Source organism: Dermacentor albipictus, chromosome 1 (assembly GCF_038994185.2).
Source record: "Dermacentor albipictus isolate Rhodes 1998 colony chromosome 1, USDA_Dalb.pri_finalv2, whole genome shotgun sequence".
NCBI classification, from domain to species: domain Eukaryota; kingdom Metazoa; phylum Arthropoda; class Arachnida; order Ixodida; family Ixodidae; genus Dermacentor; species Dermacentor albipictus.
The window spans coordinates 236221707-236239175 of record NC_091821.1 but is presented as its reverse complement, the minus strand read 5'-3'; the positions used below and the strand labels follow the sequence as shown (position 1 = coordinate 236239175).

At 46.8% G+C, this 17469-nt stretch overlaps 1 protein-coding gene across 1 annotated transcript in view; it reads right to left on the bottom strand.

The window, feature by feature from the left end:
• Positions 1-17469, bottom strand: part of Eip75B (Ecdysone-induced protein 75B) — a 370621-nt gene that overhangs the window by 86268 nt on the left and 266884 nt on the right. The window contains exon 3 of the mRNA XM_065430960.2: positions 7689-7781. The gene's annotated coding sequence lies outside the window, so the exon portion shown is untranslated. The remainder of the gene's footprint in view (positions 1-7688; positions 7782-17469) is intronic.

The window sequence follows — 17469 nt, the reverse complement described above, 5'->3', positions numbered from 1 at the left end:
CCCATTTGCCTATAGGTATCTCCCTGCTTTTCTTGTGTAGAATTAAGGTAGCTGTAGAACCTCTGTATATATTCTTACGCGAAGGACGAGTCAGTAAGACGAGAAACTATTTACAGATTATATTTACAACAACGGTTGCAGCGCTGACCGTTTAGATTCACAGCGTGAGCCCAGTTCGTTCTCCCCCCTCTTTTCTGGAGTGATGGCGCCCACGCACCTCATTCAAACAAACAAATACCACACGCATGTAGCAATATTTTTCAAGCTTTTTACGTAAGCGTTCTGTAGTCCTTGATTACGTAGTGCCTCTAGACTGCTGGTATCTCTACTGAATCAAATGCATTTTCGTAATCTATATAAGCCACATAGAGAGGCTTATTGTACTCTGCAGATTTCACGATAACCTGATTGATGACATGGATGTGATCCATTGTAAGGTATCTCTTCCTGAAGCCAGCCTGTTCCCTTGGTTGACAAAATCCTGCGTTGCCCTTATTCTATTGGCGATTATTTTGGCAAATATCTTATATAATACTGGGAGCAAGCTAATGGTCCTATAATTTTTCAATTCTTTAACGTCTCCTTTTTTGTGGATTAGTATAATGTCTGCATTCTTCCAGTTTTCTGGGACCATTGCAGTCAATATACACTTCGTATAAAGAGCCGCCAGTTTTTCAAGCATTATGTCTCCTCCATCTTGGATTAAATGGACTGTTATTTCACCTTCTCCTCCCGCTCTTCATCGTTTCATGTCTTGCAGGGCCCTTCTGACCTCATCGCTAGTTATAGGAGAGTTTCTGTATCCCGTTCATTACCATTTCTAAGTGAGGTATCGTGATTCTTCTGGGTACTGTATGCAAGTCAGCTTAGAATTTTTCCGCTGCTTTTTCTGTATCTTCGAGATTGCTTATGATATTATCCTTTTTATTTTTAGTGCATACATCATGGTTTGTCCTATGCCAGGTTTCTTTTTTACTGATTTCAGGCTGCGTTCATTTTTTTACGGCTTCTTCAGTCTTTCTCATGTTATAGTTTCGAATATCAGTTATTTTCGCCTTGTGGATCAGTTTTGACAGTTCCGCGAATTGCGTAACGCTGTGCGGCCACCAGTCCCATACAACCGCGTAGAGCGCAGGACTCTGCGATTCTAGACGTACTGCGCTCACCGAGAAAGGTTAGAAAAACACCCACATAAGCACAGCAGAGAAGTGGCTACGTGAGGCGGTTCGACCGATAACTGTAGAAGCGTCATTCAAAGCAAGTAATTATTCTCCACTTCCGGCGGCGTTTCCTCTACTTCCTTTTTAAATAAAAAGATGTTGATCCATAAATATTCTCATAAACAACGGTTAACATATTTGGTTGTTGCGTTGGCTCTCTCCCTCAGTAGATCTCTTAATTTCTCAACTCCTTGCGATTTTTGTTTCCCGTTTCCAATTTTGCACGAAAAGTGCTATACAATTAGGGAAAAACAGACGAGGTAACGGGCGACAGTCATCTTGCTTATGGGTATAAGGGTTATTGCAGGGTTTCATGATGGACGCTCTTTCACATTATTTTATTTCCCACCTTATCTAACCCATATCACGTGTATATGGTTCCGGGCATCTGCCAGCGTCGCGGCGAGCCGTAACTCAAGGAAACAATGAAGCAAAGGGATAAGTTAAACGCAATTGGCGTTTTTTCCGGCCGCAACTCGTTCCATGAGAGTATACAGACCAGCTGAGTAACAGCCGCATCCCTCTCCTGGTCCCAGGATCAGCCTAAACAAAGAAGGTTAAACTAACAAAAGCAACAGCTATGCGCGTGACGGTTGAATAGATGATGACAACTGAACGCATATCGAGTTAATCTCGCGGGTGCGGAATCTATGAGAAAACTGCCCTTCACATTACAAGAGATGCCGATAACTACCGCCATCTAAAAGGGGTGAAAAAGGCAGCATAAGGCTGACCGATGAACGGCTGCCAAGTCTCAACATTAATCTGGCGGCGCTTGAGGAATGTGTGAGGAGTGGTGGCGTGGGTGGGGAGGGGGGTATGCCACTTGATTTCGGGGGGGGCCCGGGCCCCCCCGGGCCCCCCCCTGGGTACGTGCCTGGCTTACTAACGGATACCATGTCCTATAGTTCACAGAACCCGCACCAGTCTTGCCCTTACGCCAGACATTGTTGCACAATTGCAGGAGCACAAGCGACAGAAGCCAATCCATAATATGGAACTAACAGTCCTTTTCTTGAGTCTGTCAATGACTGCCCCTCCTGCGAAACATTATTGAGAGCAAAGAGGTTGAGGGGGGGGGGGGGGCGTGCTCTACTACAGTGCCATTGCCTCGCATTCCACAGTAGTTGCCAGAAGCACACAGCGACAACGCCAGCCTTAGATGAGTGGCTCACTCTGCAAGCAGAAAGCCGAGATCGTCTCCTGGCCTTGTCCGCGGGAGAGTTTCATCGTACGAGTCACCCGAGATCAGTATTACTGGCTCACTCACATTACTCTTCAAACCGTCTGAGCAACCTATTGAAGCGCTTCTTTCTTTGCCTGCCCTCCCTGGTTTTGCGTGGCGGCGGCTCCTGCTGGCCGCTGCTGAGTCGGCCGGTACCTTGGCGGGTACATTTGTGGGTACATATACGAAGGCTTTATGTGCGCCGAGAATTCAAGTACCAGCGAACGCGCTTCTTATATTACACCTGTATGGCTGACTGACGAAAGTATAGCGCCACTAAGAGCGCCTCTGTTCTTGATGATATGATGATGATGATAATAATAATAATAATAATAATAATAATAATAATAAGATAGGCAGTTCAGCACAAAGGACTACACATTAACAACGACAGAAAGGTTTAGCGTTGCGCTTGCGTTACTCGGGAGGTGTTCGAACCAAACATGCGGCGGCGGCACGTTAGTGCAACGCAGCACGCAAGGTAACTGCTGCTGGGCAGAAGGAACAGCGCCCCGGCAGCTACCAGGCGTCTCACAACGCTGGCGGCATGAGGAGGGCGTCGCCAGTGGAGTCGCACCTCGATGGCCCGCGAGGTGAGAGCGTCGGGCAACCGTCGGCCTTAGCCAGCGCGCAGTGAAATATTAAAGAACATTATAGCTTGGCAAGTTACTGCTCAGACCAGAGCACACACAGCAGCTCAGCGGGAACGCCGCGCTTACAGCGTGCGTGCGCAGAGCGCTCATGCCAACAGCGCAAAGGAGACTACAGCCCTGGCTACGCCACCGAGTCATAAGCGTAGCGTTGACGGTGCGTCGCACTTCGCGCCGACGTTTTTGCAGCCAAGCGCACTCCACATTCCCGAAGACCTTACACTCCGCGCGCGATCGGCGCGTGCGCAGTCAACAGCCGGACAGCACGACTACGGCGGTGCCAACAGCGTGAATGCGCCAAGAGAGAGAGAGAAAAGAAAGGCAGGGATGTTAACCAGTCAAACGCACGGTTGGCTACCCTACGCTGGGGGAAGGGAAAACGGCCTCGAGCGACCAATGATAAATTCCTACTAAAACCTGGACATATAATCTCGGTTCACAGGCATCTCTAAAGCCTACTGACCTCCTAGTGGAATGGCGCATTATATTCCAAGATTATAACTAAATCTCCCCTTTCCACTCTGTTTCTCTTTTTATCCCCCTTAACCCTTCCCCCTGCGCAGGGTAGCAAACCGGAACTACCTCTGGTTAACCTCCCTGCCTTTCTCTGCATTATCTTATCTCTCTCTATATATTCAAACGATTCGTTGATTTACTTTATTTTCTTTAATTTAGCCATTCGGTATGTGCTATACTGGTTGTGTGCCCATCTGCTAATGTGTGTGTGCGCGCACACAGACACACACTGAAAAAATTAAAGCAAACAACCTTCTGAGTGCCTTGTCCAGACATTTCTCTCGTGGCAGCAAACTTAGTTGAGGCTTTTGCCCTTCAAGAAAACATGAAGTCGTGGAGGTATGCGAGACCCCGAAGCACGTAGATAACAAGTTCGACGACCTTACGATTTTCTTCGGAGTAACTGTACTTTCCACAGTCCACTCCTCTCTCTCTATACGTTGGTTTGTCAGACATATGCTTCAAGCCATACTTGTTGGCGCCGTTACGTATAGGCTTTATGACTTTCGCATTGAGTAAGGGTAGAAAGAAGCGGAATTCCATGGCGGCTCATGCTCGCGCCGCCACGTTGCTTTCACCTAAACGTCCGGCTTCCCTCTGCGCGAAAAGTTCACGTCCACGCGCTGACATTAAGAGAAAGGAACGCGCGTAATATCTTCGCATTACCATGGGATGGCAATAAATCTGCTCGAAGCCCAGAGGCCATGCTCGGATAGACACGCTTTCGGTGTCGCTGCTAAAGTATGAGGAATGGTCGTCATTTTTTCATTTCGGAGCCGCTGTTCATGCGTGCGAAGTTGTGTGCAGATGCGTCAGAATGGACGTAAAAAAAATTACCGACGATTACGTTATTTCCTAATGCGAAATTTGAGCGCAGCAAATAAGCTGTTTCACCTTTTCGATAGATTGAGGCAAAGAAATCGAGCAACACATGTATGCGCTATCACAGAATTTTTTTTTATTTTTCACACGTATTCCTTTAACAAAGACTCCACTAACAGTTCTTGACAGTCATGAAGGAAGCTTTGTGGTCGGAGAAATAGACTGATATATGTTCGACTTGGTACACCAATGCTTGATTCTCAAAGACGAGATCTATACAAGTGCCTCGCGAGGTTGTCACAGCCGTGGGACGCGTTACGAGCGAGAGGAACGGGATGTTCTCCCGCATAAGTGTTAGGAAATTGCTGTTTGTCTTTAGGTCAACATTAAAGTCCCCCACTACTAACATCGGTGTGGATCGATGGACGGTTAATGCGAGTTGCAGGAAGTGCACGACGTCTTTCGTGAGTGCGGTAGCGGACTCACGAAAGCGGTATCAGTCGGTCGCTGCTAGCGCTGGGGGGATGAAAGGGGGGCGGAGCTGGTTACGAGGCCGACGATAACGCCGACGACGACGCGAAACCCAGGAACGGACGCCAAAGAGCCATTTGTGTAGCCAGCCCTCCTCCACAGTCTCTCCTCCCTTCCATCATCCTCCCTCGCCCGGAGAGCCGACAGCGCGCATGAGCGGCGGCGGAGCAGCAGATTCGTCGGCGAGCTGGTTACGAGGCCGACGACAACGCCGACAACGCCGACGACGACGACGACGCGAAACCCAGGAACGGACGCCAAAGAGCTGCGCTCTAAAATGACCTTTCCGGGCGCCAGAGGCGCGCGACGAAGACTCGATATGGTATAGTACGCAACGGCCGCTTGTCAGTGCACCGTGCGTCCGCTCCCAATATTGCCGCCTGGTGAACACCGGACACAAGAAAAAGGTATGCAGCTCCATAGCTATCTAGAGGGCAGCGATAATTGTGAAGGACACACTCGGAGCGAGCTGAGATGAAGGCCTTTAGAGGCGGTGGGTCACGGGTGACTGAAAGGAATGCTGACTTCCAACGACCGCCCGCTCGACGTGGATGACGTTTCTGTGCTTGCATGAGGGAGACAGCGTGTATGGATGCGCGTGTGCGTGCGTGTGTTTTCCCGGATTCTAGCGCGCGCGCGCACACACACACACACACACACACACACACACACACACACACACACACACATATATATATATATATATATATATATATATATATATATATATATATATAATCCATAACGAGGGTCTCGAATCCGGCAACATTCGTCCCTTCAAGTAGCATGTGTTGGTTATTGACCAGTTGCCCTTACCCCCAAAAAAATCACGTACTCGTAACGCCTGCGGCACAAAGGATATTCCACATCCGCCGCCAAGGTTCATGAGTGGTGGCGCTGGCAAGCACCCCCAGGGTTAGTTCTAGTAGTAAAAACATATACCCGAGAAAGTGTAATGGAGAACGACGCCGCGGTAGTTCAATTGGTAGAGCATCGCACGCGTAATAGGAAGATGTAGGGACGTTCCCCACCTGCGGCAAGTTGTTTTAGAGCGCAGCTCTTTGGCGTCCGTTCCTGGGTTTCGCGTCGTCGTCGTCGTCGGCGTCGTCGGCGTTGTCGTCGGCCTCGTAACCAGCTCGCCGACGAATCTGCTGCTCCGCCGCCGCGCATGCGCGCTGTCGGCTCTCCGGGCGAGGGAGGATGATGGAAGGGAGGAGGAGAGACTGTGGAGGAGGGCTGGCTACACAAATGGCTCTTTGGCGTCCGTTCCTGGGTTTCGCGTCGTCGTCGGCGTTATCGTCGGCCTCGTAACCAGCTCCGCCCCCCTTTCATCCCCCCAGCGCTAGCAGCGACCGACTGATACCGCTTTCGTGAGTCCGCTACCGCACTCACGAAAGACGTCGTGCACTTCCTGCAACTCGCATTAACCGTCCATCGATCCACACCGATGTTAGTAGTGGGGGACTTTAATGTTGACCTAAAGACAAACAGCAATTTCCTAACACTTATGCGGGAGAACATCCCGTTCCTCTCGCTCGTAACGCGTCCCACGGCTGTGACAACCTCGCGAGGCACTTGTATAGATCTCGTCTTTGAGAATCAAGCATTGGTGTACCAAGTCGAACATATATCAGTCTATTTCTCCGACCACAAAGCTTCCTTCATGACTGTCAAGAACTGTTAGTGGAGTCTTTGTTAAAGGAATACGTGTGAAAAAAAAAAAATTCTGTGATAGCGCATACATGTGTTGCTCGATTTCTTTGCCTCAATCTATCGAAAAGGTGAAACAGCTTATTTGCTGCGCTCAAATTTCGCATTAGGAAGTAACGTAATCGTCGGTAATTTTTTTTTCATCCACTATCATTTCCATTAATTTATCGTTTTAATTCAATTAGTAAGTACAAGTAATATCCCCTATGCTGTCCTTGGTGTCATTGTTTGGTGGCTTCCTATGACATGTTTGTTATATGTATCTATATATATATATATATATATATATATATATATATATATATATATATATATATATATATATATATATATATATACGACTACAGTACTGTCTAAAGCACGCATGCGGGAAAATATTGTTGCTGCTGCCTGGTTTTTAGCTCCACTTATTTCTTTATCATTTCTTTACTGTCGCCCAGAAATTTAGTATTAGGACAATTTTCGTTCTCTTCCGTTGCTGCTTGACTCTTATAGTTGAAAACTAAATTTTCATAAGTTTGTAGGCGCGCCTTCTATTCAATGCAGTAAAGTCAGAAACTTTCCACGACGACATGCCATACCGCAGCACGGATATTTTCTCGCAGGCGCGAAATATGTTACCTGCAACACTGACGTCCAAAATGACACCTTCGCTATACAGGTTTCTTTTTTCTTTTCTCGTTGGTCCTCAATGACGCTGTACTGGCTGCAGTACTTTACATTTCCGTAAATAAAGGATGATTCTGGCCGCTGCGAGGCTAGATGTCTGGCTTCGCTATGGAGCAGTAAGGCTTAGTCCCGTAATCAGAGAACTGTGCCAGTTCGAGCTGTAGCACAGGCATGTATGTCTGTTTCTCACTCTTTACCCCTTTGACGCACCACAAACCTGTATGAACCAGTGCACACATGAGTTTGCACTTACTCCCCACGTCAGCTTCATCGATTAGTATCTCTTTAGAAACGCTCAATGATCATCTCACACCGACATTCGCCCAATGGAACGGCGTACCTCACCTTCAGAAGAAAGGTGCCTCCGTAGGTTGATGCATTACTTCCATAGTGATTGACCTGCTTTTACCCGAACCTGATCGATCCATTTCAGGTATCCTGTAAGGAAAAAAGAATAGCAAGAAAAACGGTTGGACATTTCGATGATCTCATAAAATAAAGTTTGAGAGCGACTCGGAGATATTTTATTCTGGTGTTTTTATGTACAACCGTAGTAGGTGGTTTTATCCCTCTGTAATCAGTTCATGACTTCCGAGGGAAGGGTGCAGAAAAAGTTCCTTTATGTAAAGGTGTCTCTTTAGAAAGCTGACCCCGGCTGGGTGCACCGGGCGCTTTGCAAGGAGCCAAATTTACCGTTACGTTCTGCGCACCGGGAAAATGCGAAATGTAGCACTGGTATGTTTTGCAAATGCGCTCAAGAAGTCCTGCGGGCACAGATGATGAGCACCTGGAAATCTGGGCTCTCGGCCAACGCCAACTGCCCAATAAGCTGGCAAATTTTGACCACATATAGCTCCGGTTACCCTCCGTTCTCTTTCATCCCGCATTTCTCTCCGTGTGCCCACAGAAGGTTAGCTGGAAAGATTCCCAGCAGATCCTGCGCAAGCGAAACTGAATGGACCAAGCAGTTACTACAGAAGAGACAACCATTAGTCGTCATTCTCTACTTGCACGACAAGACTTTGTACATCTGGTGAAAGTCTCCCGCTACGTAGAAATGTTGAACTCGCAGCTCAACTTGAGTAGCAGGTACGCAAAGTAAGTTCGCCAGAATGGACATACAGTGCGGATGTAGTTAGAAAAGGAGACATAAGTGCAGATGCGTAAAGCTTGCAGAAAATGCTTACTAGAACTCGTGTACTCTTGTGGAAAGCATTACGTTGGGAAGACTGGATGATTCATGAATGGCAGAACTCTGAGAACGTCAGTACAGTGTGAAACGGACGTAAGGAGCTCTTTGAGTCCACTGCAATACGTGCGGCTGCTTTGCCATGTTTGAACGTTGCATTATCCTTGGCAAGCATTACGACTGCTTTATACACGAAATAAATGAAGTGAAAACGACTGCTCTTTCAGGTGATACATGCGTTATTTCTATTCCCGTGTACCTTACGTGAATGAAACTCAGCCATCTGAAGAAGTCGCCTAGCTACCCTGACGCTTCTTTTTTTTCTTTGTGTGTGTGTGTGTGTCTGAATGGTCGTTGTTACTTCTGCGTTCGTTCCAAGCTACATTTGGGTACGTTAACAGTGACATCGGAAGTAAGGAAACAGCGCAGTGGCCCTCAGTGTCAAACGAAACTGAATATTTAGATGCGCCTGAAAATACAACCACCTCGAAGTTTTAACAACACTGGATTAGCCGTCTACTTGGATATTGGGTCCCACACTCGAAGTTAGGTTCGAGCTTCTACTATTGCTTCTATTATTGGTTGTTATTCAGCGCGTCCAGTGGCCTCACCACAAGGAAGCTTTTGCATTCTGGCCCCTTCGGAACGCGGTCGCCGCAGTGGCACACCTAACCAGCCACAACGTGTTCAGTAGCCGAACGCCATAGCTGTTGAGCAGCAAGCGAGGGATACGATCATTGTAAAATAACATGCGCAAAGCATGCCAGCTGCACACTCTAGGCGCTGTAGTAATGGTCGCGGAAAAAGTATGGCGCAAAAGGGATGACATCTGGCACGATGTTTTTCACTTTCTTTCTTCCCTTTTAATATCGCAAGACCGTGCTTGCGGCACGTTTGGTTTCATTTTGTTGACGGACGCCTGAAAGAGCGCAGTCGCGGTGTTGAGCCGGAGATCCTAAGTGCCCGGATGCTTTTGGCTCCCCTCGCTCGAGGGCCCGTATCCCAGTGCCCTCCTGACGAGGCGTCCATCGCGACAGACAGCGCCCACTGACGTAGTCACCACCGGGTTCGGCGCGCTTTCGAGAGCCGTGGCCAGAGCGTCATAAAGCGTGAATAGGGACTGCAGCCGACAGAGGAGGGCCATCTCCGGCGCGCACTTGCCATCGACCCACGTCCCTTGGTGCAGCGCCATCTTTGCATGGTACCGTGGAGGATTCGGCATCACAGGCAAGGAACGCCCCGCTCTATTCATGTCGTATGCCGCTCGTGCGTCCTTTAACGCATGAATAACGCTTTGCCTAGCGACCCAAGCTTTTGTTGAGCAAAGCATGGCGTTCTCTCTGTCTTTCCGATGGTGTTCGCTCTTCCTTTGTGGGCCTGGTCCTTCTCGACGGTCAACAGCAATTTTTCAATTTTGCGCTCTGTTGCGTGAGCACATCGCCAGCAACAAGTATATACGGTTGAGCGCAGTATCAACGTTCATGACTCATACGTGAAAGCTGATAGGGTTTAAAAACAATGGTGTCTCTGCAGCAGCGGTATAAAAGATACGACGATGGACACGTGACTGTCTGGCCGAAACTACACAAGAAGATAAAAGAAGAAGAAAGAGAGAAAACGAAAAAAAAAAAACAGCGACTGAGGAGCTCTGACTAAAGTTATCTCCGAGTGGCTTGCATATATATGTACTGCCTCGGCCATCTTTTTGACCTTTAACGGTGGACGCACACACACAAGATCCCCTTGCTTGTGAAATCGAATATTGAAATACTAATAATGTAACACAAGGCGCTGCCGCGTCTGCCCCTGACCAGCGTGCGCCGCCTTGCCTGCGGGCGTGCGCCCTGGCAACAGCGAGCCGTCTTTCGCAACGCCCGCCCGGTTCGCGTTGAGACTCAGCAGCCACCCAGGTCGTGTTGCCTGATTATGTGTATTCATTTCCGAACCGAGGTTGTCCAAATCATTGCGCAGGCAACCATCTAGCCGCCAAATGACGTGGCGCCCGCGCCACCAACCAATCCGACTGGTGTGAGAGCCGTGCGGGGGGCGTCAAGCGAAGCTTTTTGCGCAACCAGCGATCGTGATGAAGGTAAAATCCGCGGCGCTGTTTCTAGGAGCTCTACAGTGCTCAGCGGTACTGGGGGTCCCTTTCATTTCGCTCACCGCTGGTTACAACCACGTGCTCAACCTTGACCTTCTGGCGTGGATCAATAGCGCGCCCTTGAAAGAAAAAAAGATAAGTTGGACTGCCCAACTGCGATCGCGATCGATAGCTTGGCTTCTGCGCATTGTTTCTGCCGGCAGTTATGTGCGTGTACGTCCACATTCCTATTTTGTTCGGCGTGACAGGTGATTTACGGAGATACTGCACTGCGGTACTTCTGTTTTCGTCGCAATTGAATGGAGCATGCGCTTACCTGTTGCTATGCGGAGCTTATATGCGTCAAATTAGATTTGACAGCTTGGTCAATTTTCGGATACGTCTGCACAACGGCAAATATGATCGTTTTACTTTCCTTAGGGGTGATTACATCAGGCTGGACATAAAGTAGTACTTCTGAGCAACAAATCCAAAACATTTTCTAGGTTCAGCGGCCAAATCCAAAGGTAGCATTGAATACTTTCAAATATTCCCAGCAAATATTTTTTGAATTCTTGGCTGCATACGCATGGATGACGTAGGCGCTGGTTAGTAGTGTGCCTGTTGTACGAACTATCACTAATTTTTCGAAGTTGCTCAACACGCCATGCCCCTGCCTTTTCGCAAACTAAGCACCCTCAGAAATACACTGCAGCGGACGCCTAATGAAAATTACTAAAGAAAACTAATTATAGGCCATGTCAAAAGAACAACACGGAAAACAGTTTTGCCAACTTTTGAGTGTCACTAGAAGTCACGCCAAGGCAAAATAGCTGTGCATGTGGGCCCCTTAATGGCGAACTGCACTTTCGCCACGGGTCGGCCCGGCGTTGCATTATCTTCGGGATCTTTTCTACACGCGGACACGATTGTGGGGAAAGTAGCCTTAAACAGCTTCGCTGAAAAACAAAAAGAAAAGCAAGGATCAGCGCTTCCTTTTTAGGCGGGAGTGACGTATCGAATTGGCAATGCTGAACGATTGCTGTAAGTCAGTGGACATACGTACCAAACTAAGCCGCCTAAGTGGGTGAAGGTACCGCCCATAGCGTGAAACACACACACACACACACACACACACACACACACACACACACACACACACACACACGCACACGCACACGCACACGCACACGCACACGCACACGCACGCACACACACACACACACACACACACACACACACACACACACACACACACACACACACACACACACACACAAGGCCACCTGTGCAAATACGTTATGTGGCCAGAGGGACACAGAGTGTGATGGTAATTACCGCTGTCAGCAGCCCAATGAACTAAAATTCAATAAGTGGGTATGTTTGTATTGAAAAGTTAGAGGCAGCTGTGCTTCTACGCAGTATCAGTTGGAAGAATTCGTCTAGCGTATCTGTGCTCCTAGATATCCGACCCCAATTTTTAATCGTCGATCGCATCACTACGCATTCAAGAAAGTGAGGATCGGCGCAAAGCTCCTCTCTGATGTGACGCGGCTGTTGCGTGCGGCGTTTAGTCTGACAACGGGGCGGAGGCATAGGCAAAGATAACTATTCCCCTTCCCCTCTTCCCCAGTGCCTAATTTAAGAAAACCACAAAGCTTAATTTTGAGCACCCTGTATACTGTATATGACTAGAAGGCAGAAGAAATATTATCTTCGGTTGCCACAAGCTTACAATTGAAAAGTTGATGCACTTCTTAAGGACAACCGCATGCGGCCGCAACACGGGCCACAACTGAAATACTTGAAAGTACTTGAAAGGACGCTAACAACTACGGTCGCTGATTTAAGACGAAGAAACACCGCAATGTGGACATTGGATCGATCGCGAGAAACACGAGCAGGCTATGTTCTAGCTGAGATCAACAGGGAGAAGCGGAGTTGGGCAGGTCGTCATAACGCGTAGAACGGTGCTCGATCACGATTGATAGCAAGGGTGCAAAGGGAAGGCACATCCTGTCGAAGGAATTGCATGCATGGGCCGATACGATGAGGGAATTCGCGGGTATGCGATGGAGAAGGCGGACGTAGTAGAATTCGAGTAATTATAGAACTCCCGAAGGGAGTAGTTTGTCCTGGGGACGTATTCTCGGAGGGTAGCTTTTGGAGATATCACTTTCAGTGCTATGGAATCATAACAGCGAGCAGTGTTCTATGCCACACAAAAGTGATAGTATACCGCCGAAAGTGATCTCCCAAGAATACGTCCCCAGCAAGCAGCGTACTTAATTGGGCTACTGATAAGAAACAATTTTTTAAAGGAAAAATTCAAGTCATTAAGAATGCTATTTTTTTAGGAACTAGGCGGTTCACGAGTGGTATTTGCCAAAGCAATGTAGAGTGGCAAGGTTTCATAGAAACCCGAGGCAGTATGTTGTTCAAACTGTGAAATTTCTGGATCAATCGAATACGAATATTTGAGAAAAACGTCCTTCGAATATAGAATCCAATACGGACCATTTTCCTATTTCTTAGCAAAGTGAAACAAAGTTTGTCTGTGGTCCGTTTGGTAAAAAGGTGGGCTTATTTACGTTCAGTCTGATACATGCATGTAATGCCGGTCACAAATGGACACCCGGTCAACTGAGGAGCTTATAAATGACAAACAACTTCTTTCACTTATCTGATACACCAGGACAATGACCGGAATGGAAAAAAATGGGAACAGCACGTCGCCGAATACACCACGAGCGTGGCGTTCATTGAAGGAGTTGATTGTAATACTATAACACATCGTTTTGAGGGGATGCGAACATGGTGAGACTGGTTGGTGAAATAATAAACTGGTTTGCCTAAACCGAGACAACAAATTCATAAGCTGTCTGAAAGCGAGGCATTCTTATTGAATGATTGGGGAAATTACTGCGCAGAAGTTATCTGCTCTGAGCATTCGCTCACGAACTTAGCACGTACTGGCGGACATCAGAGCTTAAGCGATAAATTTCCATTAAATCGATTAGGTAACAAAATTATACTAATGAACACTTTTAGTTGTGCCTCTTTGCAACCATCCCGACTCTCCTCCATAAGAATCATTAGGAACCATGTCCACTTGCATCGGTCTTTCTCCCTCGAGAAGAACAAAGCGTTATTATGCAACTCATACCTGAATCGTCTTTGTTTGCGGAGGGGTCGCTCCTCTAGGCTCCAATAATTATGCGTTATAGTCGAATAGTGAATTTTGTAATCTCATACGAAATAAACAGTAGGAACCATTCGATCCATCTTCGAAATTTCGAATATTCGCACAGCCCTACAGGGCATGCCCGACGCTGTCATAAAATTCTAAAACTGGTACAGCGCAACATAGGAAGGAAGAAACAAGTCGAGCCGGCCAGATGAAAGAACAGAGCGATGTTCTATCATCTGGCCGGCTTGACTTTTTTCTTCCTTTCTATGTTGCGCTGTACCAGTTTTAGAATGTAATACCACCTCGCCCAATCCTCAACCCTACTGTCCTAAATATTTGGTGTTTCTGATTAACTTTACAATATTAAATCTACAGGACTAATTTAGTTACGATGGCATAGACATGAATGACGCTTCATGTACTCTTAAAACACACACACACACACACACACACACACACACACACACACACACACACACACACGCACGCACACGCACACGCACACACACCTTCCTTTATTGTAAACTTGGATGTTGTATAAGTGTTCCAGCAGCCTAGAAGTCTCCTGGTTCAGTCGCATACTTCGACCTCGATGACTATGAAAGCCCGTTTCAGTGTGTTTCAGATGCGGCTGGCTTCCAATAATCGTTTGTTGGTTGCTCACCCTCTCATGATATAATAATAATATATATGTGGTTTTACGTGCCAAAACCACTTTCTGATTATGAGGCACGCCGTAGTGGAGGACTCCGGAAATTTCGACCACCTGGGGTTCTTTAACGTGCACCTAAATCTAAGTACACGGGTGTTTTCGCATTTCGCCCCCATCGAAATGCGGCCGCCGTGGCCGGGATTCGATCCCGCGACCTCGTGCTCAGCAGCCTAACACCATAGCCACTGAGCAACCACGGCGGGTTACCCTCTCATGAGGATAACACAATCGCCGCATTTACACACTGACACAATTTATCTTTTAGTCAAATACTAGTACCCAAGCTGGTTCATCCTCCCTATTCAAATACACGCGACGGACGGAAAGGCTGTCCTTAGACAATTGTACAACCTATTGCAATAAGATATCTCGTGTTTAAAAAAGAGGAAAAAATTGAATAGTGAAAATCTAGTGACTGTTGCGAGCACACCTTCATTTATGCTTGCAGTATTTGCGTAAAAATCAACAGAACTTGTAAGGTTGATGGAAAAAAAAGTGAGCATGATTTTTACTAGTACTTCGTAACGAAAGCAGGTATTGTAGTTTCGTAAACCCAAGCTAATAGAACGTTTAAAGAAAGGTAAATTTGCTCTTATAATTTAGAGTCTATATAAAATGTGTTTTATTTTTTAGTTAGATTAATTTTTCAAATGTCTTATTGACAAATTAGCGACGCCACCTAAGGTCATGTGCAGTATATCAACTTCGTCCATGTTGGCGAAGCTGCAATATTTGGTTTCGTGGAGAAATAGCAGAGTTGCCAACTAGATACATCAAATTTGCGTGAAATATGCTCATTCTTTATCAAACTTTGTAAAAAATTGTCGTTCCTTACCCTAGTTCCAGGAATCACTGAAATTTTACTTTTACTTTTAATGACAGCTAACTTCCACTTAAATGGCTTCAGCATCTGTCTAAGGGGTGGATGTTTGTTTCGTACGCATTTTACTATAAAGGTACCATGGGGCTCAAGCTGCTGCTTAACGTTCACAACGCGTTAGTGCAATGTTATCAGTGACTTAATTTCATTTCATGCCCCCCCCTCTCTCCTTAACCTACTAAAAAGAAGAAAAAGAGAATGAAAGGAAATTTGAGCAGCTCTTAATCGCTAAAATAAAATACTGCAACAGCAGCATTTGATGACGTGCAATCGGGGCGCGCGGCATCGCAAGGGGGGAAGGGGACGCAAAAGCCTGTAAATAGAACAACGTGCGTTCTGAGCAGGTAAGAAGAGCACAAGCTGATACGAGACGCGGGGTGGTTTTTCTTCTCATGAGTGCAATATAAGGTATATTAGTGCGCTTAATTAGAACTTCGACGTGGGATGAAGCGCTTTTCAGAACGAAAGAAGAAAAAAGGAAAACGTCTTACTGATATGCAATTAGTTTACAAATATCTGAGCAGTCGAACTGGATTCCTCACGGGGGCTGGGCAGCGTATGCCCTGGCGTATGCCCTGGCGTATGCCCGTATGCGTTACGCTCGTACCTCTATGGCCTCCGTGTCTCGGCCTATTATACAGATGTCGCAGCGTGCGCATACTTGTGCCTAGCTTCTTTGCAGACTTAACCTTGCTTTCACGTTTTGTGAAACATTGGGAAACGTATTTGTCGTTTACTCATTACGCATGTGCGCAGCTCTGTGTCGCATCGTATATTGTAACGTTATTGAATACTTGTGAGATGCTGTTTTATTCTTACCTTGGTAAGCACTCGTTGTCTGCGAGCAGAAACTGGACGTTAAAGAATTAAATTCTGGAGTTTTTACGTGCCGAAACCACGGTCTGATTCCCACCGGATGGGGGAGGACTCCGGATTAGTTTTGACCGCCTGGGGTTCTTTAACGTGCACCCAATCCACGGGCGTTTTTGCATTCCGCCTCCGCCGGAATGCGGCCGCCGTGGCGGGATTTGACCCCGCGACCTCGTGCTTTTAGCAGCGCAACAACATAGCCGCTATGCCACCATGGTGGACAGAAAGGCTACTTGCGAAGTGGTATAGTGTATCGACGGGCATTTTCCTAACCATGCACGCAGTGTACAGTACATTGGGCTGCTAGCGAAATTTAGGCACCACCGGTCCTTAGCGACGTTCATCGTCTCTGTATTAATGAACCTTTCTTTTTTTTTCTTTCTAAACGGTGCTGAAACTAGTCTGAAATTGAAACTAGTCTTTGTTTTATTTGTGGCAATGACTGGTATTCTTCTCAATGTTATTTGTAACATTTTCCACTCGTCTACTGGAAAACTAGTCACAACGTACTCCTCCATTCAGAGTATAGTACGTTCTGTCTTTAATTTAACTCGCTCTCGCCTGACAAGCTACGCGCATTCTCGGAAGGTTTCGCCGCAAGTAACCTAAACTGCCACGAGTGGCATCTACGAGCTCAAAGGGCGACAGCAGGTGAGTGCATTTTGGGCGTGCAGATGTAATCCTATGACCGCGCGGTTTCGATCAAGTTACGTCTCAAAGTAGCATGATAATTTCATCACAACAGTCTGCCTCCTGCTGGGTCACCAATATTTTCCCGCTCAAGACCGAATTCATTCATTAATTCAATTAAAATTAATTATGAATTGATTCGTTCCCCGATTAGTTAGTTTACCGACAGGCTTGTTACTGAGAAACGGCGATAACATATCAATCAACCTCATTCAGAATATGTTTACAGGAAAAATTCCTACATTTCCCACTTGTCAGCAAGCGAGCAGTGAACTCGGTATGACTATACGCTGAAGCGATATATGCAACATCTCTCGCTCATATGTTATTTAACTTATTAGGGTGGAATAGTTAGTATTATCAGCTGAAAAAAAGAAACTGCTTGTCGAAGAGTACACGTGTCGACAGGAAGGGTAGTTGCATTTGCTCATGATCATTATGAAAAAGTTGCGATCGTGCTGCCAAATGCACACATTCTTTGTATATTGTGACTTACAAGGATTTGATATGGCAAT